Source organism: Somniosus microcephalus, chromosome 5, assembly GCF_052327205.1.
Source record: "Somniosus microcephalus isolate GS21.2 chromosome 5, FLI_Smic_1.0, whole genome shotgun sequence".
Taxonomy (NCBI): domain Eukaryota; kingdom Metazoa; phylum Chordata; class Chondrichthyes; order Squaliformes; family Somniosidae; genus Somniosus; species Somniosus microcephalus.
The window spans coordinates 269,857,944-269,885,350 of NC_140991.1; the positions used below are offsets into that span (position 1 = coordinate 269,857,944).

At 48.9% G+C, this 27,407-nt stretch overlaps 1 long non-coding RNA gene and 1 pseudogene across 8 annotated transcripts in view; both read left to right on the plus strand.

Moving 5' to 3' along the window:
- The window catches only part of LOC147117716 (uncharacterized), a 698,822-nt gene that overhangs the window by 520,546 nt on the left and 150,869 nt on the right, over positions 1 to 27,407 (plus strand). The window lies entirely within an intron of this gene.
- Positions 20,551 to 26,709, plus strand: LOC147117718 (uncharacterized; annotated as a pseudogene).

Sequence of the window (27,407 nt, forward strand, 5' to 3'; positions counted from 1 at the left end):
AGTGGATGATATGGGGATTCGAGTGGGACGATGTAGGGATTCGAAAAGGATGATGTGGGGATTCGAGTGGGATGATGTAGGGATTTGAGTGGGATGATGTGGGGATTCGAGTGGGATGATGTGGGGATTCGAGTGTGATTATGTGGGGATTCGAGTGGGATGATGTTGGGATTCGAGTGGGATGATGTAGGGATTCGAGTGGGATGATGTGGGGATTCGAGTGGGATGATGTGGAGATTCGAGTGGGATGATGTGGGGATTCGAGTGGGATGATATGGGGATTCGAGTGGGATGATATGGGGATTCAAGTGGGATGATGTGGAGATTGAAGTGGGATGATTTAGGGATTCGAGTGGGATGATGTGGGGATTCGAATGGGATGATGTGGGGATTCGAGTGTGATAATGTAGGGATTCGCGTGGGATGATGTGGGGATTCGAGTGGGATGATGTGGGGATTCAAGTGGGATGATGTGGGGATTCAAGTGGGATGATATGGGGATTCGAGTGGGATGATGTGGAGATTGAAGTGGGATGATGTAGGGATTTGAGTGGGATGATGTGGATTCGATCGGGATGATCTGGGGATTTGAGTGGGATGATGTAGGGATTCGAGAGGGATGATGTACGGATTCGAGTGGGATGATGTGGGGATTCGAGTGGGATGATGTGGAGATTCGAGTGGGATGATGTGGGGATTCGAGTGGGATGATGTAGGGATTCGAGTGGGATGATGTAGGGATTCGAGTGGGATGATGTGTGGATTCGAGCGGGATGATGTGGGGATTCAAGTGGGATGATGTGGGGATTCGAGTGGGATGATGAGGGGATTCGAGTGGGATGATGTGGGGATTCGAGCAGGATGATGTAGGGATTCGAGTGGGATGATGTAGGGATTTGAGTGGGATGATGTGGGGATTCGAGTGGGATGATGTAGGGATTCAAGTGGGATGATGTGGGGATTCGAGTGGGATGATGTAGGGATTCGAGTGGGATGATGTGGGGATTTGAGCGGGATGATGTGGGGATTTGAGCGGGATGATGTAGGGATTCGAGTGGGGTGATGTAGGGATTTGCGTGGGATGATGTGGGGATTCAAGTGGGATGATGTAGGGATTCGAGTGGGATGATGTAGGGATTCGAGTGGGATAATTTGGTGATTCGAGTGGGATGATGCAGGGTTTCGAGTGGGATGATGTAGGGATTCGAGTGGGATGATGTAGGGATTCGAGTGGGATGATGTGGGGTTTCGAGCGGGATGATGTGGGGATTCGAGTGGGATGATGTAGGGATTCGCGTGGGATGATGTGGGGATTCGAGTGGGATGATGTAGGGATTCGAGTGGAATGATGTAGGGATTCGAGTGGGATAATGTGGGGATTCGAGTGGGATGATGCAGGGTTTTGAGTGGGATGATGTAGGGATTCGAGTGGGATGATGTGGGGATTCAAGTGGGATGATGTAGGGATTCGAGTTGAATGATGTAGGGATTCAAAAAGGATGATGTGGGGATTCGAGTGGGATGATGTGGGGATTCGAAAAGGATGATGTAGGGATTCGAGTGGGATGATGTGGGGATTCAAGTGGGATGATGTGGGGATTCGAGTGGGACTTGTGGGGATTCGAGTGGGATGATGTGGGGATTCAAGTGGGATGATGCGGGGATTCAAGTGGGATGATGAGGTGATTCGAGTGGGATGATGAGGTGATTCGAGTGGGATTATGTGGGGATTTGAGTGGGATGATGTGGGGATTCGAGTGGGATGATGTTGGGATTCGAGTGGGATGATGTAGGGATTCGATTGGGATGATGTGGGGATTTGAGTGGGATGATGTGGGGATTTGAGTGAGATGATGTGGGGATTCGAGTGGGATGATGTGGTGTTTCGACTGGGATGATGTGGGGATTCGAGTGGGATTATGTGGGGATTCAAGTGGGATGATGTGGGGATTCGAGTGGGATGATGTGGGGATTCAAGTGGGATGATGTAGGGATTCGAGTTTGATGATGTTGGGATTCGAGTGAGATGATGCAAGGATTCGATTGGGATGATGTGGGGATTCAATCAGGACTACGTGGGGATTCGAGTGGGATGATGTGGGGATTCGAATGGGATGATGTGGGGATTTGAGTGGGATGATGTAGGGATTCGAGTGGGATGATGTAGGGATTCGAGTGGGATGATGTGGGGATTCGAGTGGGATGATGTAGGGATTCGAGTGGGATGATGTGGGGATTCGAGTGGGATGATGTAAGGATTCGAGTGGGATGATGTGGGAATTCGAGTGGGATGATGTAGGGATTTGAGTGGGATGATGTGGTGTTTCGACTGGGATGATGTAGGGATTCGAGTGGGATGATGTAGGGATTCGAGTGGGATGATGTAGGGATTCGAGTGGGATGATGTGGGGATTCGAGTGGGATTATGTGGGGATTCGAGTGGGATGATGTGGGGATTCGAGTGGGATGATGTAGGGATTTAAGTGGGGATGATTTCCTCTGGACACAATGCATAGCCGTATCATAAAGAAATGCAGTAACGATTTCCTCCCATCAGTAGGGGCCTTTAATGTCACAGAGAAGGACTGGGAGATCGGTGCCCTCCTGAATGCACTCATCAACTGTGCCGCTTGTCACTCCTTGTGACCTGGTAGCAAAGGAGAGCTGGCATGTGCCAAGCGGGCTGTGACAAATTGGCCACTGCATATACACAGCACAATTGCATTGGCGTGCAAAATTATATATTGGGCGAGGGCATACACACGATGTTGGCATGACCTCGCCATCGGGCTTACAAATTCCAACAGTCTTGGCTTCCTTTGGTCACAGGCTGTGGGGGGCCCAAGACTACAGGAGGCTGTGGGTATGTTTGATATATAAGCAGCTGGTATTTCTAGTTAATGGAGAATGGGGGAGAAATTTGGTGGGGCCGCAAACGGGGCGCCAAGCTCGCCTGGGCGCCGGAATTAGCGCAGCGATCGGAGCAGTAGCGACCGCCGGAAATTCAGCTTGAACGCCCCAAGAGGGACACGGGGCGAGGCTCAAGGCGCTCTGCGTCCCTCTTAGGGCGCTGAAACTGAATATCGCAGCGCAAGCGGCACGGCGCGCTGCGGCACTGCAGGCCTTCCTCCCATTCTTAAGGGGGAGGGGCCTGCACCAGCGCGATCGGAGATCGCGAGTGCCGGCAAAAGAGCCCGGCACCGAGGAGACGTGCTGGGCTCTCGGAAAACAGCCGGCACTGCCGCGGGGGGGGGACCAGGAGGCCGGGGACGGAGGTGCTGGCAGGCGGCCGCCGAAAAAAGCGGCCGGCCCGCACCACCACCTTAATTTGCACCACTGCCGCCACAGGAAGACCCCGTGAACCGGGCGCGATTTGTGAACGGCGCTACAGAGGCGGGCGCTACCGAATATCGAGAACGGGATGGTAGCGGGACGCTGCGCACACCGATGACGTCATCGGTGGCGGCGCAGCGCAACAGGCTAATGCCGCCATTAGCGCCCCAGCTAAATATCGCGGGAGGCGTGGCCAGTGGCGCTAAAGCCACTAAGTGCCCTCTTTAGGCGCTAACTGGTGGCGCAGCCCACCGAATCTCTAGGCCAATGTGTTTAAAAAGAACATCTTTACGATTTTGCTAGAGGTACTGAACATAGGAAATTTTCGGCAATAGCCATGAGAGCGAATCATCCCTAATGATTATTACTTTTTCTAAATAATAAACAGCAATCTCACAGGAAAGAAAGTGGGTATTTGAATGAACAATTTCTCACTAGTCTTCTCCTGCCCAAAGTACATTACATCTTCACTACACAATACCATTACTATAGAATCATCAACCATGAGTGACAGTGTGAAGATCACTGAGTCAGGCTATTTACAAGACAATGAATAATATTTCCAGGTTTGATGTGACTGGACTCTTTTTCATAATAATCAAGGGTCCGCTAGCCTGGTGTTATGGTACTGAACTAGTAACCCAGTGGTCGTGAGTTCAAACACCACCATGGCAAGTTGTGAAATTGAATTCAATAAATGTGATAATTTAGCGTCAGGAAGAAAATGACAATGAAAGCTGACAGATTGTTATAAAATCCCAACTGGCTCACTAATGTACTTTGGGCCGGGAAATGCCACTCCTACCCGATCTGGCCTATATGTGACTCCAGTCCCACACTATGTGGTTGACTCTTAATACCCTCAGGACTACAAGGCCATAAATACTGCCTTGCTAGTATTGACCAAAAATTAATAGCCAGTTGCTTTTGCATATACTAGATTATTTCTTTTTTTTCTTTTTTATTCATGATGCGCTATCAATTACTCATAAAAGACTGAGATTTAGAAGAGTAACCAAAGGCTTTTATTAACAACAGAATGGAGGTCTGCCTCGCGTGGTCGACCGGTCCATGATACTAAGGGCTGGGGAGCAGTCACCTTTATACTAGGACCTGTGAGAGGAGTCAGCCGAGGCATGTCCAGGCATGTACACAGTGGAATACAAACAGGACAAACAGGAATACAAACAGTGGTTTACCACATTCACCCCTTGTTTAAAATTGAGTCCGGCGGGGTGAAGTGTATTAAAAGTTAGTGTATTGGAGTCTCTCCGGAGGTCTTGTCTGCCGCTGTGATCTGCGTGGCGACGGCAGGGGTAGTGAAGTTTCCGGCGTCGAGTCCAGCGTAGGCTGTGGCACAGGCGTGTTGTCCTCGTAGATGTCGAGCGGGTCGCGGGGCCCAGGCCTGCCGTCTGCTGGGGCTGGATATCGGATCGTGGGGGGGGGTGGTAGTGGGTAGTGGGTTACTGCGGCCCCCGAGGGTGCAAGGTCTCTTATGGAGACTGTGTCCTCCCGCCCGTCCGGGTATGCGATGTAAGCATACTGGGGGTTGGCGTGGAGGAGGTCGACCCTCTCGACCAGGGGGTCCGTTTTATGGGTCCTCACGTGTCTTTTCAGTAGGACCGGCCCTGGGGACGTCAGCCATGGCGGTAGCGATGTCCCCGATGTGGACTTCCTTGGGAAGACAAACATTTTCTCATGAGGGGTGGCGTTTGTGGCAGTGCAGAGCAGTGACCGAATAGAGTGGAGCGCATCGGGGAGCACATCCTGCCAGCGGGAGGTTGGAAGGCCCCTAGACTTTAAGGCTAGCAGGACGGCCTTCCAAACTGTCGCATTTTCTCTTTCCACCTGTCCGTTCCCCCGGGGGTTGTAACTGGTGGTCCTGCTTGTGGCAATACCCCTAGTTAGCAGGTACTGACGGAGTTCGTCGCTCATAAACGATGAGCCCCGGTCGCTATGGATATAGCTGGGGAAGCCGAACAGGGTGAAGAGGTTGTTCAGACATTTAATGACCGTGGCACTGGTCATGTCCGGGCAGGGGAAGGCGAACGGGAAACGGGAGTACTCATCAATAATATTGAGGAAGTACACATTGCGGTCGGAGGAGGGGAGAGGCCCTTTAAAATCGACGCTCAGGCGCTCGAAGGGGCGAGTGGCTTTTATCAGGTGGGCCCTGTCTGGTCTATAAAAGTGCGGTTTGCACTCAGCGCAGACTTGGCAGTTCCTGGTCATGGTCCTGACCTCCTCAATAGAGTAAGGCAGGTTGCGGGCCTTGATGAAGTGGAAGAACCTGGTGACCCCCGGGTGGCAGAGGTCATTGTGGAGGGCCCGCAGTCTATCGATCTGCGCGCTGGCGCAGGTGCCACGCGATAGCGCATCCGGGGGTTCATTTAGCTTCCCGGGCCGGTACAAGATCTCGTAGTTGTAGGTGGAAAGTTCGATTCTCCACCTCAAGATCTTGTCATTTTTGATTTTGCCCCTCTGCTTGTTGTTAAACATAAAAGCAACTGAACGCTGGTCAGTGAGCAGGGTAAATCGTTTTCCGGCCAGGTAGTGCCTCCAATGACGCACAGCCTCCACAATCGCCTGGGCCTCCTTCTCAACAGCGGAGTGTCTGGTCTCCGGGCCTTGGAGGGTTCGTGAAAAGAAGGCCACGGGTCTCCCCGCCTGATTGAGGGTAGCGGCCAGGGCAAAGTCAGACGCGTCGCTTTCCACCTGGAAGGGGATGGATTCGTCCACTGCGTGCATGGTGGCTTTGGCAATGTCCTCCTTGATACGGTGGAAGGCTAAGCGGGCCTCTGCCGTCAAGGGAAAAGAGGTGGACTTGATCAGCGGACGGGCCTTGTCCGCATAGTAGGGGACCCACTGGGCGTAATAGGAGAAAAACCCTAGGCACCTCTTCAGGGCCTTGAGGCAGTGGGGCAGTGGAAGTTCCATAAGGGGACGCATCCGGTCGGGGTCGGGGCCGATGACTCCGTGTTCCACAACACAGCCAAGGATGGCGAGGCGGTTTGTGCGGAATATGCACTTCTCCTTGTTATATGTCAGGTTTAGGAGTTGGGCGGTGCGGAGGAATTTTTCGAGGTTTGCGTCATGGTCCTGCAAGTCACGGCCGCAGATGGTCACATTGTCCAGATATGGGAAAGTGGCCTGCAACGCATTTTGATCTACCATCCGGTCCATCTCCCTTTGGAAGACGGAGACCCCGTTGGTGACGCCAAAGGGAACCCTAAGGAAGTGATAGAGGCGGCCGTTTGCCTCAAAGGCAGTGTACTGGCGGTCCTCAGGGCGGATGGGGAGCTGGTGGTACGCTGATTTCAGGTCAATGGTCGAGAAGACGCGGTACTGCGCGATCTGGTTGACCATATCAGCTATACGGGGGAGTGGGTAGGCGTCCAGCAGGGTGTAGCGATTTATTGTCTGGCTGTAGTCGATGACCAGGCGCTGCTTCTCGCCGGTCTTAACGACCACAACCTGGGCTCGCCAGGGGCTGGTGCTGCCCTCAATAATCCCTTCTTTCAGGAGCCGCTCCACTTCGGTTTTAATGAAAACCCTGTCCCCGGCACTGTATCGCCTGCTCTTTGTGGCGATGGGCTTACAGTCGGGGGTGAGGTTAGCAAACAGTTGGGGGGGGGTGACTCTGAGTGTGGAGAGGTTGCACCTGGTGCGCGGCGGGCAGTTTGGAAGCTGCTGGCTGCGGACTGTGAGTGGGGGTAGGGGTCCACCGTACGCCATCGTAACATTTTTAAGGTGGCACTGAAAATCTAACCCCAGCAGGACGGCAGCGCAGAGGTCAGGCAGGACCAGAAGTTTAAAATGATCGTACACGGTCCCATCTACTATGAGTGTCACCACGCAGTAGCCGCCGATGTCCGCCGACTGGGACTCGGAGGCCATAGAAATCCGCTGTTGCGCAGGCAGGACTGGGAGAGAGCAACGCCGCACCGTGTCGGGGTGGATGAAGCTCTCCGTGCTCCCAGAGTCAAAAAGGCAGATTGTATCGTGACCATTTACCTTAATGTCCATTGTGGAACTGGCCAGTTGGTGCGGTCTCGCTTGGTCCAGTGTAACGGATGCCAGCGTAGGGGTCGGTGTGTCGCTGCGGGTATCAGATGAGGCGGTGTCGGGGGCCTGCTGCGTCCCGGCTGTCGTCCAAGATGGCGGCGTCCATGATCCCCATGTGGCTGGAGGCGTCCAAAATGGCTGCTGTACCGGTGATTCGCACATGGCCGGGGAGGTCCAAGATGGCGGCCCGCATGGCCCACACGCGGCGCTGCTGGGGTTCGGGGTGGCTTTGGCCCTGCAGACGCTAGCGTAGTGTCCCTTCTTCCCGCAGCCCGAGCAGATCGCGTTTTTCGCCGGGCAGCGCGCTCTGGGGTGTTTTGCCTGGCCACAGAAGTAGCATTTCTGGCCTTGGGGCACTGCTGTCTGGCCTTGGGACACTGCTGCGGTAGTTGGGCCGTTGTTGGGGTGTGGCTGGGGTGGCACGGCGCTATGAGGCGGTCCTACCGTGTCCCAGGCTGTCATTCCCCGCGGCGTCCACGGTGCAGAGGAGTAGGCATCCATGCCCTGGTAGGCTGCATCCAACGATAGTGCGAGTTCAGAGGCCTTGTTGAGGTCGAGGTTACTCTGCTCCAACAGTCGCTGTCGGGTGTAATTGGATCTGTGGCCCGCTACAAAAGCGTCCCGGATAAGTTCCTCTGTGTACACGGCGGCCTTTACATCCTTACAACCACAGGCCCGGCCAAGCACAGACAGTGCCTGAAGGTATTCCACGGTCGATTCCCCAGGTTGTTGTTTACGACTCCCCAGGAGGTGCCTGGCGTACACTTCGTTCACTGGGCGCGTGTACTGGTCCTTGAGGAGCTTGATAGCGTCCGCGTACGAGGTCGCGTCTTGGATGACCGAGTACACTCGGTGGTTTACTTTGGAGGTCAGGACATCCAGTTTGTCCTCGTCCGATTTGATTGCTTCGGAGGCGGTCAGGAATTTTTCGAAACACTTAAGCCAGTGAGTAAACTTGGTGGATGAGTCCGCCTCCCGATGATCTAAGTCCAGGCATGCTGGTGTGAGGATCTTCTCCATTATAAAAATGTTGTTAATAAAATTGATGCGCTATCAATTACTCATAAAAGACTGAGAGTTAGAAGAGTAACCAAAGGCTTTTATTAACAACAGAATGGAGGTCTGCCTCGCGTGGTCGACCGGTCCATGATACTAAGGGCTGGGGAGCAGTCACCTTTATACTAGGACCTGTGGGAGGAGTCAGCCGAGGCATGTCCAGGCATGTACACAGTGGAATACAAACAGGACAAACAGGAATACAAACAGTGGTTTACCACAATTCATTCTCGGGAAATCGGCGTTGCTAGCAAGAGCAGCATTTCTTGCCCATCCCTAGTTGCCTTTGAGAAGGTGGTGGTGGGCCTTCTTCTAGAATCGCTGCAGTCCGTGTGGTGAAGGTACTTCTGCAGTGCTGTTAGGTAGGGAGACATATAACATATTGTAAATGTTATCTCGCTGCAATAAACAGGCAAGCAGTATGGGTTGTAAGAACCTGTCAATATTCATTGAAGGAGGACAAAAGGCCAAAGGATTCAAGCGTGTTTTAGCAGCAATAGGTCATGCATCACAAACCTACTGGAATTTTTCAGGAGCTAATTAAAATACTAGATAAAAGCAATCAGGCTGGTGTCTTGGCCCAAAGTATCCCTGGTCTAAGGAATGGCAGAGGGATTTTATTGTGAATAGATGTAAGATATTGCACTTTGAAACTGGAAACATTAAACATGCACACAATGAAGTGTTCTCCATTAGCGAAGGTGGAGAAAGAAAAGGGTTTGGGTGCAACTTCTGATCACTCATTCCAAGTTTCCAGTCATTGTGAGGCGACAGTCAGCAAAGACAATGAAGTGCTGGGGCCAGAGGGTCAATCTTACAAGGCTCCCTTGTGACACAGGCTCATATTAGCAAAGATTATGGGACATAAAACCAGGCACACAACCTTGCACAGTGCCGCACCATGTTTTGTGACGTGCAGTTTTGAGGGGTGGCATATGACCGCGTAATAGGCAAGCGTAAACCTCATTAGCGTAGCTTATTTATGAAGATCAGGTCCCACGCACCAACATCAGCGTTCTTGCTCAGGCCAACATCCCCAGCTTCGAAACTTTGACCACGCTCGATCAGCTCCGATGGACGGGTCACATTGTCCGCATGCCCAATACGAGACTCCCAAAACAAGCGCTCTACTCGGAGCTCCGGCACGGCAAGAGAGCCCCAGGTGGGCAGAGGAAACGCTTCTAGGACACCCTCAAAGCCTCCTTGAAAAAGTGTAACATCCCCACCGATGCCTGGGAATCCCTGGCCCAAGACCGCACAAAGTGGAAGAGAAGCATTCGGGACGACACTGGACACCTCAAGTCTCTTCGCCGGGAGCAAGCGGAAGCCAAGTGCAGGCAGCGCAAGGAGCACACGTCAACCCAAGCACACCACCCACCCGCCCCTTCAACCACTGTCTGCTCCACCTGTGACAGAGACTGTAGGTCACGCATTGGACTCATCAGTCACCTGCGAACTCATTTTTAATGTGGAAGCAAGTCATCCTCGGTTCCGAAGGACTGCCTAAGAAAAAGATTATGGCTTCAGACGAGGCATTAGTTAGTTTTGTTGGACAGTCTGCCATTTTTGGAGGTTTTTTTTGACTAATACTTATTATTCTTGGTTGCTGGTGCCATTTGGAAAGCACCACACAAAGTGGCAAGGATGACAATTCCTTTGGGGGTTCTCGTAGTACTGCGTAGGTGTGGAAGATGAGATCATGAGGAGACAATAAATGCAGTTGCAACAACACTCACGGCATGTTGCCCACACTCTTCAGTGCCCTGGAACTTTTTCACACATGCCTGGACATGTCAGAGGAATTTTGTGTTCAGCGTCTCTGCCTCATAAGAGTTGTACCATCTGCTGCAGGATAATGTGCCAACAATATCTGGCTCTTCCCTTAAAAGTGAAGGTTGCTGCAATACGAAGCCCTCATGCTATCGGATCTTTCCAAGCCACCGCAGGGGACATCTGCCACATCAAGTAGCCTACGGTGCACATTTATATCAAGTGACAAACACTATGGCCCTGACATTGACGGGCGAGTTTTCTGATCCGTGGGGGTGGGGGCAAGTTTTGGTTGGGAAACCCGGAAGTCCATGTTTCCCCGCATGCTCTGGAGTTTTAACTCCTGAGCGTGCATTTTTTTTAACAGGGTACCTGCCCGGAAACCAGCCTGTTTGACATGCTTGGCTCCCAGTAGTGGGTCCGATCCCAGGAGGGGCCTGACCCCCGATCCCAGAGGGGGGTCTATGAATGGGGGAGGAGTCTGATGACAGTGGTGGGGGTCCGATGATGGGGGTGGAGGGGTCAGATAGCAGGGGGGAGCATGATGCCAGGGAAGCTGTTAAGCTTGGGAGGCCGGGGGGAAGCACTCCTGCCCCTCCTGGCCCACAAGCAGTGCTGTAAGGGCACTTACCTTTCCCCCGAAGTTGTCTTCACCTCCTTTGAGCTGCCGGGTTTCCCGAGGCCTGGGAAACTTGGCCAGCCAGGGTTGAACCTGGAAGATAGGCTAAATGTAAGGCTCCCAGCCTTATTAGAATTTTTAAATGGCCAACCTGCCTCTTTGACCAAACGTTTGGTCACCTGTCCAAATATCTCCTTCTTTGGCTCGGTGTCAATTTTTGTCTTGATTCTGATAGCTGTGAAGCACCTTGGGACGTTTTACTACATTAAAGATTCAAAATAAATGCAAGTTGTTTTTATATGGTAACTCACAGCTTATATTTTGCCATACTTGACTGGACCAATAACATATGTAGGCAAAAAATGAGAAGCACACTTATGTTTACCATCTTCATTTGCAGGCTGATATGAAGGACCTGGGTGACTAGATTAACTCAGTTGGCAAAGTCCCTCCGTGCAGCTTATATTTGTGTTTTAACTGGAGATTTGCCATGGGCTCCAATTAGGGTCATGCTCCATTGGTGCACCTCCTTCAGCGTGACCTCCAACACTTCATCATCAAAGGAGCAAAGTTGTCCACCTCTTCATTGTGCATGGTGAACAATTAGTACACTTTTTTACCACCACCACTACTTCCACTTTAATGGCACGCTGTATCCCCTTTAACAACAACAACAACTTGCATTTATATAGTGCTATTAATGTAGTTAAATGTCCCAAGGCTCTTCACAAGAGCCTTCAGACAACATTTGACACCGAACCACATAAGGAAATATTAGGACAGGTGACCAAAAGCTTAGTCAAAGAGTTTTTTTTTTAAGGAGCGTCTTAAAGGAGGAGAGAGAGGCAGAGAGGGAATTCCAGAGCTTAGGGCCTAGACGGCTGAAGGGAGGGTCCCCAATGGCTGTAAATCATGGCTGCACAAGAGGCCAGAATTGGAGGGTTGAAGGGCTGGAGGAAGTTACTGAGATAGGAAAGGGCGAGGCCATGGAGGTATTTGAGATCAAGGATGAGAATTTTGGGCAAGTTTTATATCTCCTGCCAAGTGTGCTACAAGGCAAACTCTCTGAGCAAGCTTTTCGGGTGCCAGTAACTTAATCAAATTGGGACGAGGGGCTTCCATTCCAAAACTCGGTGGAGCCACCCACTCCATTATTGGTGCAGGTTTGCCAGTTCAACCTCATTTTTTCCAAGGTTTATAAGTCAACACATTATTCTAGTTCTGATGAAAGGTCATCAAACTGAAATGTCAACCCTGTTTCTCGCTCCAAGATGCTGCCTGACCTGTTGATTATTTCCCGCATTTTCTGTTTTTATTTCAGATTTCCAGCATCGCAGTATTTTGCTTTTGTAACACATTATTTTAACCTTGCATAGATATTGGCGAGACCACATTTGCAATATTTAGTGCAGCTTCAGGCACTCTTCTCTGAAGTCCTTTGAATTGACATTGATGCATTGGAAAGAGCTCAAAGAAGAGTGATAAGAGCAATTCTGTGATCTGGATCCCTATGTTAATAAGAGAGACTCACGTAATTGATCTTTTTTTGACTGGAGGAAAGATTAAAAGGGGAGACGTCGCAGGCTTAAAAAAAAACTGTTGAAGGCCATGGATAATGTCGATTTCAGAAGCTTATTAAGCTTAGGATGTAAGTGCAGAACATGAGTTAACGCACAAATGACACTAGAAATTAGATTTGTCTTTTATCATAGAGGAGTGCAGATGAGAAACAGACTCCCAGCAAAAGTAGTTAACAATGTGTTGATCAGATCCTTTAAAAGGTCTGTTTAAGAACAGATTTGAATGTTATAATGACAGAGTCGGATATGGACAACCAAATATTTTTTGGAACATTATAGTTTATCGGGTGACAGCCGTGGTTCAGTGGTAGCACTCTCGCGTCTGACTCAAAAGGCTGTGGGTTCAAGTCCCACTCCAGAGACTTCAGCATAGTACTGATGGAGTGCTGCTCTGTCGGAGGTGCCATCTTTCAAATGAGACGTTAAACCGAGGTCCTGTCTGCCCTCTCAGGTGGGCGTAAAAGATCCCATGGCACTATTTCGAAGAAGAGCAGGGGAGTTCCCGGTGTCCTGGCCAATGTTTATTCCTCAACTAACATCACCATAAGCAGATACAATAGCAAAATACTGCAGATGCTGGAAATCTGAAATAACAACAGAAAATGCTGGAAACACTCAGCAGGTCAGGCAGCATCTGTGGAGAGAGAAACAGAGTTAACGCTTCAGGTCTGTGACCCTTCGACAGAACTGGAAAAAGTTAGAGATGTAACAGATTTTAACCAGGTGCAGGGACAGGGAAAGTGGGGAGGGGAGGAAAGCACAAAAGGGAAGGTCTGTGATAGGGTGAAAGGCAGGAGTGGTTAAATGTTGCAAATGAGGACGGCAGAATCATCAACAGCTGCCGCCTCAAAAAATAGGGGCAGAGGTTATGGTCTGAAATTGTTGAACTCGATGCTGCAACCAGAAGGCTGTAAAGTGCCTAATCGAAAGATGAGGTGCTGTTCCTCGAGCTTACATTGAGCTTCATTGGAACAGTGCAAGAGGCCAAGGACAGAGAGGTCGGCGTGGGAGCGGAGCGGAGAATTAAAGAGAATTAAAGTGACAAGCATCCGGAAGTTTGGGTTCACCCTTACGGACAGTGGAAAGGGAGGAGGTAAAAGGGCAGGTGTTGCATCTCCTGCGCTTGCACGGGACACCCTGGTCCACTCCTCAATCACCCCCAACAGCCCCTCCCCTCCCCACGGTACCTTCCCGTGCAAGCGCAGGAGATGCAGAAGGCTATATAAATGTTAGGTTTTTTTGTGTTGTTGGGATTGCACCTTCAGTAAATTGTAATTGGATGTAACTTTGGGTTTTATCTTTCTTGTATCGATGTTTCCTAAGTGCACAGATAACGTTTGGTTAATACTTGCATGCTATGCAGGGGTGGGTTCTTGGTTTTATTTGGCCTTTGGTTGTGAAAAGCATGCAAATTTAGATATTCATGAGGCTTAGGGCCAAGGTCATAATGGTAGAATGGTGCCAGGGATTGGATGGAAACCTTTGGACATGGTACAAACCTTCACAGAGAATATAAGAATATGAATGTTTTTTGGAACAGGCCATTATGATCAACAAGCCTGTCGTTTTGCATAGATCAACCCCATCTGCTGCCTTCTTACCTTTTTACTCTGGCATCTGGAAACCAATTATACAATCTGCTTCAGTGGATTTTCATGGTAACTTGCATGGTTTCCTAGGGGTAAGAAACTTCCTACTTTATAACTGGTGTTCTCTGGCATCTGAACCCTTCACCCTAGTGAATCGTTTCCCTGGATCATCTATCTCAAATCCCCTTCCTAATCTTGAAAACTTCGACAACACCACCATTAAAATCTCTTTGTTGGAGGAAAACAAGCTCAACTTTCTTCACGAAAAACTAAAAAGCAACAGATGCTGGAAATCTGAAACAAAGAACAGAAAATGCTGGAAACACACGGTCAGCATCTGTGGAAAGAATGGACAAGTTAACATTTTGGATATGAACCCTTCCTCAGAACTCAGCTGTGAGGGAGGGTTTATTTGTGATGAAGGGTTTACACATCTAATGGCCCAGAAATTCGGGTCGGGGGCATCCCGCGGATGCAAGCCTCCGACCTGCACTTACCTACCGTGCCTGCCATTGTGCTGTGGGCCCCCGTGGAATTGCGATTCTGGGCCTCCTCCAACTGCCGGCGCGCAGTGCTTGCGTATCCCAGGGGCGCAGTTAGATCGATGCGTCCCCTGGGATCACGTGGGACATGGAGAGCCAATGGTAGCAGGGACTGCTTCATTCATAAGTTTGACAGGCCTGTCAAACCTATAAATACTATAAGCCCCAAAACATCACTAAATCTTCAAATAAATTTTTTAAAAACCATCACATTTTTAAAATAACTATAAATTACATGAAATAACTATTTTAAACAATAATTTAAATTTTTGAAAAAATTAGTTACATTTTCTAACGGTGCTAAAAATAAACTTACTTTTCTTTAATATATTTAAAAATAATAAATCTGTGGAAAAAATGTTTTAATTTTAATTAATTCACCACTTACCTTGTCAAAAGCAGGCCTTGCGCCTGCTTTTTAAAAGTGTGACTCCTGGAGACTTTCCCTCCCAGAAAAACCTGGAAAAAAAACATAAGTTCGATGCGCACGCGCTGCCTCTCCTGCACACGCGTTCCACCTCTGAACCCCTTTCAGGGGAATGGAAGTGCCGGTTTCCCGCGCATGCACGAAACCGGCACTTCCATTGGGCTTATGGGTGTGTACCCCATGCATACTCACCCATGGAGACCTGAATTTCTGGGCCATTGTGTCTCAACTATTTTCTGTGTCTGCTACAAACTTTCTTAACCTTTCCTCATACCTTAAGTTCTTGACTCTTGAATCAACTTGATTGCTTGCCTTTGTTCCCTCTCAACGGCACTAATATCTTCCCTATGATTCAGGCGACCAGAACTGGACATAATACTCCTCATGGGATCTGACTAACATCTTATACAACAATATGGCCTCTCTTTTGTAATCTTCCCTTGTGTTAATGTAATCCAGTGCCTCATTTGCCTTTTTAAAAATTGCAGCAAAGCACTGGGCTTCATTATCTATATATATAAAATGGTTGGTCTTTCTGTCTGTTTGTCTTTCTGTCTGTTTGTCTTTCTGTCTGTCTGTCCGGCTATACAATCAAAAGTTATAGAGCGTACCTACACATATGTTATATCAAAAGAAAGCTTATCATTAGGGGAGTCTAATAGGTGTATTTACTTTTTGGTCAGACAAAAATTGTTCAGACAGAATACAAAAAAGTTTTTAAAAACGGCAACATTCTGCTCATTAGCGCTGAGTGACGTGATGGTTGACCAATCGTACAGGGGATTAACCTGATGGTTGACCAATCGGTGCGTCACGGGGGGCGTTTCATTGCGTGTGTGGGTGGGCCTAATCCTTCTGAGCTGAGGTGAGTGGCCGCCATCTTAATTCCTAACTATTCATTTATTTTTCCCACTTTCTGCCTGTTTATTTTGAAATATAGATTTCCAGCAAAAAAAAAGTCGCTTTTAACAGAAAAAAAAATCCTTCTCCAAAGGGCACTCGGGCTTTCCCCCCCTCGGCGCTGGATGAGCTGCCTGCAGGCCTCAGGCCTCGAAGCCTCGGCCTCTCCTCACCAGCCACGCCCGAGCTAGGCACCGCCCGTCCCGCTGGGCCTGCCCCGCGATTGCCGCCATCTTGGTAAAGGCTGGTGGTGCGGGACTGAGCCGAGCGTAGCCGTCGCTGCCATCTTAGTAAAGGCTGGCGGGGCGGGCGTCAGCGCGCGCATCAACGTCGGTGGCGGCCCGGAGCGCGACCTCAGCTAAGGTGAATCCGGCCGGGCCTCACACGCTAGGCCGTGCACCGGCCGGCCCTGAGGCATTGATCCGCACACGGGAGCTTCGGCTCACCGCGTCTGGGCTCTAAGGAAAGGCAGAGAGAGAGGGGGAGGGAGGGACAGAGACGAAATCAGGGAGAGACAGGGGGAGGGAGAGGAGAGGGGGAGGGAGAGGAGGGGGGAGGGAGAGGAGGAGGGGGGGAGGGAGTGGAGAGGGGGAGGGAGAGGAGGGGGAGGATAGGCGGGGGGGATGGAGAGGAGAGGCGGGGGGGAGGGAGAGGAGAGGGGGGGAGGGAGAGGGGGGAGGGAGAGGAGAAGGTGGGGGGAAGGGAGAGGAGAAGGGGGGAGGGAGAGGAGAAGGGGGGAGGGAGAGGAGAGCAGGGGGGAGGGAGAGCAGGGATGGAGGGAGAGGGGGAGGGAGGCGGAGGGAGGGAGAGGAGAGGGGGAGGGGGAGGAGAGGGGGAGGGAGGGAGAGGAGAGGGGGAGGGAGAGGAGAGGGGCAGGGAGGGAGAGGGGGAGGGAGGGAGTGGAGGGAGATGGGGAGGGAGGGTGAGGAGAGGGGGAGGGAGGGAGAGGAGAGGGGCAGGGAGGAAGAGGAGAGGGGCAGGGAGGGAGAGGAGAGGGGAGGGAGGGAGAGAGAGTAAAGCAGGGAGAGACAGGGGCAGGGAGAGAGGGAGGGTGAGGGAGGGAAAGAGTGAGGGGGTGGAACAGGGAGGGAGAGCTCACCTTCTTCCTTCCTTCCTTCCTTCCTTCGCAGGGGTCGATCGGGCCAGGCCTGAGGCGCTCCTTCCCCCCCTCTCTCTCCAGGCTAATCCCAAAATAAATCCACCAGCCTCTCTCTCTCTCTCTTCCCCCCAGTCTCTCTCTCTCTCTCTCTTCCAACAACAACATTCCCATCAAAAAACCCTCTGCACCGCCGGGCACTCCAGCTAGTTTATAATAAAGAGAGAAAGAGCTTGCATTTATACAGCAATTTATCACGTCCCCAGGACACCCCAGAGTGCTTTACAGTCAGTGAATTATTTTATTGACATGCAGTCACTGTTGATATGTAGGCAAATGTGGCAACTATTTTGCGCACAGCAAGGTCCCTCAAATGAAATGAATGACCAGATAGTCTGCTTCTGGTGGTGATGTCTGAGAGAGGAGTGTTGGCCAGGGCACTATGTGACTCCCCTGCTCTTCTTCTTGGAGCGTCAGCTTGCATTGTGTGCTCACGCCCGTAGTGAAGCTTGAACCATAACCGTCAGCTTGCATTGTGTGCTCACGTCCGTAGTGAAGCTTGAACCATAACCGTCAGCTTGCATTGTGTGCTCACCTCCGTAGTGAAGCTTGAACCATAATCTTCTGACCCAGATGTGAGAGTGCTACCAACTGAGCCAAGTTGACAGTTGCGACAAGACCTCTTTCTTAATCAGCACACTCACCCTCTTTTGGTACTTTGCTTCAGCACTGATTTATTTTAGACTTTTCCACGTTGAAATGCAAAGCAGAGCTTTGAATCATACCTCATCCCAAATATGGGATACATATTCTCAACATCCCAATGAGTGCAGACAGGACACACCCTATTTGAATTCCCTCCAGCTGCTGCCTGTCAGTTGCCCTGATGCTGGGAAATTATTTTGAACAAAAAGTACTCCCGCAGGACATTCCTCGTCAATTGTACAGGGCTTATCTTTGTTGCATAACCATACAGGCGACAGTAAACTGGTTTCTTTATGGCATATTTTCCGATAACACTGTACGTTTACTAAACAATTCATCCTTTGGCAGAGTATTGACTGGAACTGGTAAATACGTGCAGTCCACAAAAAAACAAACCAGCAAATCACATGCCTCTGAATCATTCAATCAGTTGATACCTTCTTGTAAACAAACAGTAACTTTAACAAAAAGTTGCATGATATTGGCCATTTCTATCTATTGGGGGTGAACTTGCAATAGACACTTTCATTAAAGACCTTGAAAGACTTGCATTTACCACCTTAAATATTCACTCGCTCCACCACCGGTGTACCGTGTCTGCAGTGTGTACCATCTACAAAATGCACTGCAGCAACTCACCAAGGCTTCTTCAACAGCACCTCCCAAACCCGTGACCTCTACCACCTAATGGGAACACCACCAACTCCAAGGTCCCCTCCAAGTCACACCATCCTGACTTGGAAATATATTGCCGTTCTTTCATTGTCGCTGTGTCAAAATCCTGGAACTCCCTCCCTAACAGCACCGTGGGAGTGCCTTCAACACACGGACTGCAGCGGTTCAAGAAGGCGGCTCACCACCACCTTCTCAAGGGCAATTAGGGATGGGCAATAAATGCTGGCCTTACCAGCGGCACCCACATCATCACAGTGAATGAATAAATACATTTTAAAAAAATGATGTATCACCTTTCACAACTTTTTACAGCTTTTTGAAGTATAGTTACTATTGTAATGCAGGAAACGTGGCAGCAAGGTCCCAGAAACAGCACCGTTAATAATAACCAGATAATCTATTTTAGTGATGTTGGTTGAGGGATAAATATTGGCCAGAACACCAGGAAGAACTCCCCAGCTCTTCTTCAAAATAGTGTCATGGGATCTTTTACGTCCACCTGAGAGGGCAAATAGGGCCTCAGTTTAACATCTCATCTGAAAGAGAGTGTACCATACTGGAGTGTCAGCCTGGTTTAAGTGTTCAAGTCTCTGGGGTGGGACTTGAACCCACAACCATCTGCCTCAGAGGTGAGAGAACTACAAACTAAACCACAGCTGAAACACTGAATTTACATTGAGTTACATCGAATGTACGGCACAGAAACAGGTCATTCGGCCCAACTGGACTATGCTGACATTTATGCTCCACACGAGCCTCCTCCTACCCCACTTTGTCTAACCCAATAAGCTTCTATATCCTTCTATTCCTTTCTCTCTCGTGCTTATCTAGCTGCCCCTTAGACGCATACATGCTATTTGTCTCAACTACACTTTGTGGTAGCGTGTTCCATGTTCTTGTCACTCTTTGGGTAAATAGGTTTCTACTGAATTCCCTATTGGACTTATTAGTGATGACCTTATATGTATGACCGCTAGTTTTGGACTCCCCCACAAATGGAAACATTTCCCCTATGTCTACCTTATCAAACCCTTTCATTGTCTTACCTCAAACAGATCACTCTTCTCTTTTCTAGAGAAAAGAGCCCCAGCCTCTTCAACCTTGCCTGATAAGTACATCTTCTCAGTTCTGGCATCATCCTTGTGAATCTTTTTTGCATCTTCACCAATGCCTCTAAATCCTTTTTATAATATGGAGACCAGAACTGTGCATAGTACTACAGTAATCACTGTTGTAATGTAGGAAACTTGGTCACAGTAAGGGAATCATTTATTGCCTCACACTCCAGAGAACTTGAAGCTGGCACTTAACAGAGGAATGTTCAAAATTATGAGGGGTTTTGATAGAGTAGATAGGGAGAAACTGTTTCCGCTGGCAGGAGGGTCGGTAACCAGAGGTCAGAAATTTAACATAATTGGCAAAAGAACCAGAGGGAGAGATAAGGATGTTTTTTCTATGCAGTGAGTTGTTATGATTTGGAATGCATTGGCTGAAAGGGTGATGGAAGCAGATTCAATAGCAACTTTGAAAAGGGAATTGGATATATACTTGAAAAGGAAATATATGCAGGGCTATGGGGAAAGAGCAGAGGAGTGGGATTAATTGCACAGATCTTTCAAAGAGCCGGCACAGGCACAGTGGGCTGAATGGCCTCCATCTGTGCTGTATGATTCTATGATTTTATGATATCTATGGCTATATAATAAAGGAAAAATACAAGCTGGTTTTAAGGGGGAAAAATTGGGTGGTGCCCCTTTTGGGGCGCTAACGTCACCGGGGCGCTAATTTTAGTGCCCCAAAAAGGTTAGCGCCCTCCGCCATAAATTCAGTTGTAGCGCCCCAAGCAGGAGGTGGGGCGCTACTGGAAGCTACTTGGGGCGCTACTACTGAAGTTTGCGGCACTACGTGCAACAGCGCCATGTGCAGCGGCAAGTACCGCCGCCTCATTGCAGGCCTCCTCCCCTGGTTAAAGGGGCGGGGCCTAGCGCTGCGTGCACTTGAGCCCTGCTGGACTATGGGGAGTGGGGCGCCGTGAAAACAGCCTGGCACTCGAGGAGTGCCAGGCTGAGCGATCGCAGCCCGCACCCCACATAAAAAAGGGAAAGGGGGCAGGTGCTGGCAGTCGGCCAAAATAAAAATGGCCGCCCGACAGCTGCCCTTTAAGTAGCGCCGCCGCCACTGCAAAAACGCCCCTTGATCCTGTTGGACATATCGTCCGGCAATAGATCAGGGGGCGCAAGGGAAGTTTGAGGCCGGGGCACAAGCGGGACGCTGCACAAATGGCAATGACGTCATCACCGCTAACCTCCCGCTGAATTTCGCGGGAGGCGTTAGTGGTGCCGCACCCGGGGCGCTAACGAGAAGCGCAAACCAACCTAATTTTTCCCCCTAAGAGTTTACCGACCCTGTTAAACCAAGAGCTGGCAATGGATGGATTCATGTGTCATTTAAAAGAAAAATGCTGTAAGTAATGTGCATTTGACCAAGCAACTATAAAATCTGGCCTGAACTCCCTTATGGGATATGAATCAGGGGATTCCTAATAAATTGACTTTTAATCTTCCCGTATGAACCTACACCATGTTTTACACCAGACTGATTTAGGATATTAAAATTGAGTCAAATTTTAAGTGTGCTATTGAAGCATGACTGCAGACAGTGCAGGGTTAAAATCAAAAGGCCCTGTCATTCGTGTTACTTTTCCCTTAATTTGTACAATTAAATGAAAATTCTCTCCCATGTTCCTTGCAAAGGCAGGAAAAGCCTCAGGAAATGTGCTCATGCTTAAAATGTAACATGTTGCGATCATCCTCCCTGAGGATAGAGAAAAAAAAATGTTGATCTCCTCAGGAAGAAAAAAAAACTCCTACAGTTTTTCCCTATGGATTTCCCGATGATCAGAGATGGAATTGCTGAGCTGTGTAAAATACATGGAAGCTGCAGCAGTTAATTCTTAAAACACACGTTGGGCTGTGAGACGGAATGGGCTTCTCATTTTCTTTCATTTATAGACGAATAAGGCAGCAGAAGACGTCTGTGAGAGCTATTCACCTTGAATGGCACTTGTTAGTCGTTATAACTGCCGGCTCAGAGATACTGGCAAGGTGCCAAACTCTGTGCCACTATTCTGCCCACCTCCCCCGCCCCAATTTTCTCATCAAACTGAGGTTGAGGTGAACAATCTTGAGGCACGTGTGTGAATTCCGAGGTTCAGCACTGAAAGGTGCTTGCTGTGAGAAGCTCTCATTGTCATTCACACAATCTCGTTCCGTGACCTTGTTTAAACATCTGGACTCTAGTCAAGCGGCGACTTTGTTTACAGTGCCGAGCGTGTGTGGAAAAAAAAATGACTTCCTGATCGTGTCGTGCAACCGTGAGGTCAAACCGTTCACAGGTGAATAAACAAGAGTCTTCCAGCCTCGTCTGTGTGCGGAATTGCTAGTGTGTCACCTACGAAGTAATATTGCTGCCATCAAGCTCACGTCTGAGGAACAGCATCTACTTTATCTCTATCATCGGGACTTTGCCATTTTTTTAAAAGCAAAAAGGACAAAGAAAGAAATTTTCTCTAACCACTAGAGAGAGAGCAAGCATCGCTATGTGAAGTATTCGCTTCTTTCAATAAAACAGTTGACCACATCATCACCATCATCAGACTGCTCGGTCATGTGACTTTTGGCTCTCGCCGTTCCGCAGAAGCTTTGCTGCTCTGAAGACTCGTACAGTTCCATGGGAAGAAAATCAAAAGCCGTGTGTGCCTTTTGCTGTTGTGGATATAGGAAGATTCTCTCGAGCTTTTCTTAAAATTTTATTTCGGTAGTTTCTTTTTCTTTTCCTGGATCAAGTTTTATGATCTCATTCTGCACATTTTCTTCCAATGCCATACGTGATGAGTTATTGTTTTCTTCATATGTTTTTAAAAAATTTTGCCTACGTTCTTGATGCCGGATCCTCCTGCTCGTCACTCTGATTTGATTATCATTGATCTGCAGTGAGGCAGGGGAATGGAACTGAAACCCGCCTCTGTCGGCTGGGATTGGGGAATGACGGAAACACCGAAAAATAAAACACATGACAAAGTGTCACGGAAAAAGAGGCAGGCATCACTTGCCAGGGATTGATATGGGGGAGGGGGGTGGAGAGAAAAGCGAGATGTGCCGGTGCTTTCTTTTGGAGATGAATTGGCGAGATGTCTGCGGAGTGTCCTTACGTCATGGCAGACGTTTGGGAAACACGTTGCGGCCTGATTGCTTGCTTCCTTTTCTTCAGCTTGCTGCTCTCCAGACAGTACATGAATCTACAGGCAACACCTGAATCTACAGGCAGCATTAGAATCTATAGGCAGCACCAGAATCTACAAGCAGCACTAGAATCTACAGGCAGCACCAGAATCTACAGGCAGCACCAGACTCTACAGGCAGCACCAGAATCTACAGGCAGCACCAGAATCTACAGGCAGCACCAGAATCTACAGGCAGCACCAGACTCTACAGGCAGCACCAGACTCTACAGGCAGCACCAGACTCTTCAGGCAGCACCAGACTCGACAGGCAGCACCAGAATCTACAGGCAGCACCAGAATCTACAGGCAGCACCAGAATCTACAGGCAGCACCAGACTCTACAGGCAGCACCAGAATCTACAGGCAGCACCAGAATCTACAGACAGCACAAGAATCTACAGACAGCACCAGAATCTACAGGCAGCACCAGAATCTACAGGCAGCACCAAAATCTACAGGCAGCACCAGACTCTACAGGCAGCACCAGAATCTACAGGCCGCACCAGAATCTATAGGCAGCACCAGACTCTACAGGCAGCACCAGAATCTACAGGCAGCACCAGAATCTACAGGCAGCACCAGAATCTACAGACAGCACCAGAATCTATAGACAGCACCAGAATCTACAGGCAGCACCAGAATCTAAAGGCAGCACCAGAATCTATAGACAGCACCAGAATCTATAGACAGCACCAGACTCTACAGGCAGCACCAGACTCTACAGGCAGCACCAGAATCTACAGGCAGCACCAGAATCTACAGACAGCATCAGAATCTACAGACAGCATCAGAATCTACAGACAGCATCAGAATCTACAGGCAGCACCAGAATCTACAGACAGCATCAGAATCCACAGGCAGCACCAGACTCTACAGGCAGCACCAGAATCTACAGGCAGCACCAGAATCTACAGACAACATCAGAATCTACAGGCAGTACATGAATCTACAGGCAGTACATGAATCTACAGGCAGCACCAGAATCTACAGACAGCATCAGAATCTACAGTCAGTACATGAATCTACAGGCAGCACCAGAATCTACAGGCAGCACCAGAATCTACAGGCAGCATCAGAATCTACAGACAATACATGAATCTACAGGCAGCACCAGAATCTACAGACAGCACCAGAATCTACAGTCAGTACATGACTCTACAGACAGCACCAGAATCTACAGACAGTACATGAATCTACAGACAGTACATAAATCTACAAGTATTGCATGAACCTACAGGCAGTACATGAATCTACAGGCAGTACATGAATCTACAAACAGTACATGAATCTACAGACAGTACATAAATCTACAAGTATTGTTTGAATCTACAGGCAGTACACGAATCTACAGACAGCACCAGAATCTACAGGCAGTACATGAATCTACAGGCAGTACATGAATCTACAGACAGTACATGAATCTACAGACAGTACATAAATCTACAAGTATTGCTTGAATCTACAGGCAGTACACGAATCTACAGGCAGTACATGAATCTACAGGCAGTACATGAATCTACAGACAGCACCAGAATCTACAGGCAGCACCAGACTCTACAGGCAGCACCAGAATCTACAGGCAGCGCATGAATCTACAGGCAGTACATGAATCTACAGGCAGTACATGAATCTACAGGCAGCACCAGTCTCTACAGGCAGCACCAGAATCTACAGACAGCACCAGACTCTAAAGGCAGCACCAGAATCTACAGGCAGCACCAGACACACAGGCAGCACCAGACTCTACAGGCAGCGCATGAATCTACAGGCAGTACATGAATCTACAGGCAGTACATAAATCTACAGGCAGTACATGAATCTACAGGCAGCACCAGACTCTACAGGCAGCACCAAAATCTACAGACAGCACCAGAATCTACAGGCAGCACCAGACTCTACAGGCAGCACCAGAATCTACAGACAGCACCAGAATCTACAGGCAGCACCAGAATCTACAGGCAGCACCAGAATCTACAGACAGTACATGAATCTACAAGCATTGCATGAATCTACAGGCAGTACATGAATCTACAGGCAGTACATGAATCTACAGACAGTACATGAATCTACAGACAGTACATGAATCTACAGACAGTACATAAATCTACAAGTATTGCTTGAATCTATAGGCAGTACATGAATCTACAGGCAGTACATGAATCTACAGGCAGAACATGAATCTACAGACAGCACCAGAATCTACAGGCAGCACCAGAATCTACAGGCAGCACCAGGCTCTACAGGCAGCACCAGACTCTACAGGCAGCACATGAATCTACAGGCAGCGCATGAATCTACAGGCAGTACATGAATCTACAGGCAGTAAATGAATCTACAGGCAGCACCAGACACTACAGGCAACACCAGAATCTACAGGCAGCACCAGAATCTACAGGCAGCACCTTCAGAGGCTACCGAGAGCAAGTTTTACATGTGGGGATCCTTTGCGGATCGTACCAGTGCCCTGGGGGAATCCAACTGTCATGCAGTTTGGATCATTCCTTGACCAGTTATACAGCAAATCTCGTCACGTTGCAGAATCACTGGTCGAGCGCAGCTTACTCTTTGAGCTTCTAACCTACATCCACATTCAGCTGTCGAGGCCCCAAGCTCTGGAATTCTGCCCCCCCCCCCCTAAACCTCTTTGCCTCTCTACCTCTCTCTCCTCCTTTAAGATGCTGTTTAAAAGCTACCTCTTGGACCAAGCTTTTGGTCATTTGTCCTAATATCTCCTTTTGTGGCTCGGTATCAAATTTTGTCTGATATTGCTCCTGTGAAGTGCCTTGGGATGTTTTACTGCATTAAAGGCACTATATAAATTCAAGTTGTTGCTGTTGTGTACAGGGGGAACTTGATGAAAAACAGGGCAATTGCCATGAACCTTTTAATGCACGTTTCTGTGACTGAAAAAAAAATCATGGCTGGCTGTGCGATTTAAAAACTCTGAGGCATTTTTAACCCTTTGGTGCAGAAATTGGTTTCTGAGGTTCCAAGCTGTACACGAGATTTGCCTGAGAGAGAGATGTCTCTATCTCAAAGAATTCTGTACAAATAAATCAGCATTTAAATGACTGGCTGTCATCAATACTTCCAGTGACACAGGCCCAGTTTTCACCTTTTCGTCCTATTTTCTGATTTATCAACCCCCCCGCCCCCCCGGGCTGACCTGACGTTTTCCTGATGGGATTTCCAAAAGCGAGGGTGAGTTGACTGGAGAGGTGCCTGTCTGGGCCTTCCTCAAAAGGACCTCAAATCCAGCACCACAAAGACAGCCCTGTGTGTTTTTTTGGATAATGTTTGTCCAGCTGTCGGAAAAGGCATTCCTGCGGAGAGATTCTAATAACCTCGCGCCACAAACTCAAAAGGGGAAAATAATCTGTTTGGAGTTTAGGAGAGTGTTGAGCTCAGCAAAGAGCTATGTGCATTAGAGCACAGCTACTTTTCTAATGACCATGTGCACAACTGCTGGCATTTCTTTTTTTAAAAGCATAAAGCTGGCAAATCAAAGCTGCAGAAAGAGTGCAATGGAAATGCTCACCACCCCGCACCACCCCCCCCCCCACCCCCCATCCCCCGTTAACAGCCTGTAACACTTTGAGAACTGCAAGGCATTTTCGGCATCTAAAATGTGAATGTTGCAAAAAAAACTGTGATGTTAGGGTTGCCAACCATCCAAGATTGCCCTGAAATCTCCAGGAATTGAAGATTAATCTCCCGAATACTTCTTGTGAGCAACCAGGGAAAAAAAGTCAATGGGGCATTAAACAAAATGATGTTGTATTTTTTCCTCCATTTTCTTTGAACACTTTTATTTACTAGTTGTAAAATAAATCAGAGATGGCTGTTTGGTGGGGCGGTTGGAGGCAGGAGGTCATGTGGCGAAAGTCCAGGAATGCGTCCAACCACAGTTGGCAACCCTAGTGACGGTGAATGTTAGGAAATTCAATCAGGGCAGATTGGACCACACACAAATAAAATGTGTCTATGGAGTAGACAAGGAAGACAAATCACACCTATACACACATACAGGTGTGATAGAGGCAGGGGTGAAAATGCTGCCGCTAATTTATAAACAAGACTAATTGCCTTCCTCACAGAAAATGATGTCAGTGGGTCCAATTTTCCTCTTGTTGGTACCACAGTCTCAAAATCAGGTGGTGCTTGCAACCAATGCCTGCACAGTGTGGTTGGCAGCAGCACCTCCATATCCCCCAGCTAATGTTCTCCATTCCCCCACCTTGTCCCCCTCTAAGCACTGACTTCTTACTGTCTATTCTGTTCGAACCAATAAAATGTTACCCGATTCCTCCGAAGTCACAAAATGGCCACCAGTTACTGACACGTGCTCCATTCTGTGAGGAGGGTACCACTAAAACCATCGGTTCATGACAAGCTAAATGTGCATACGTAATTAAAATCTGATTGGAGTGCATTTCCATTGACAACAGTTCCCTGGCAACCTACATTTATGTGTAAGGTGCTTGTGTGTTGACAGGCTATTTGATGATGGGAGTATTGCCCGCTGAGCCCAACACTGTCCTCACCTGACAATCACACATACATGCACTTCCACTCGGGGCTACTTGATAGCAATCAGGAGGAGGAAATCTGGCTGGCTCCACCCACCAACCCCCTAACCCAGATGTGCTGAGGTCAACTGCAACAGCCCTATCACTGCTCCGGCTCAGATCAGCTGACTCGCCGCAGATGGGATCATGCCTAGATCCTTCTGGGTCTGTACAGCTCCACTAACCACTGGGTAAATTCC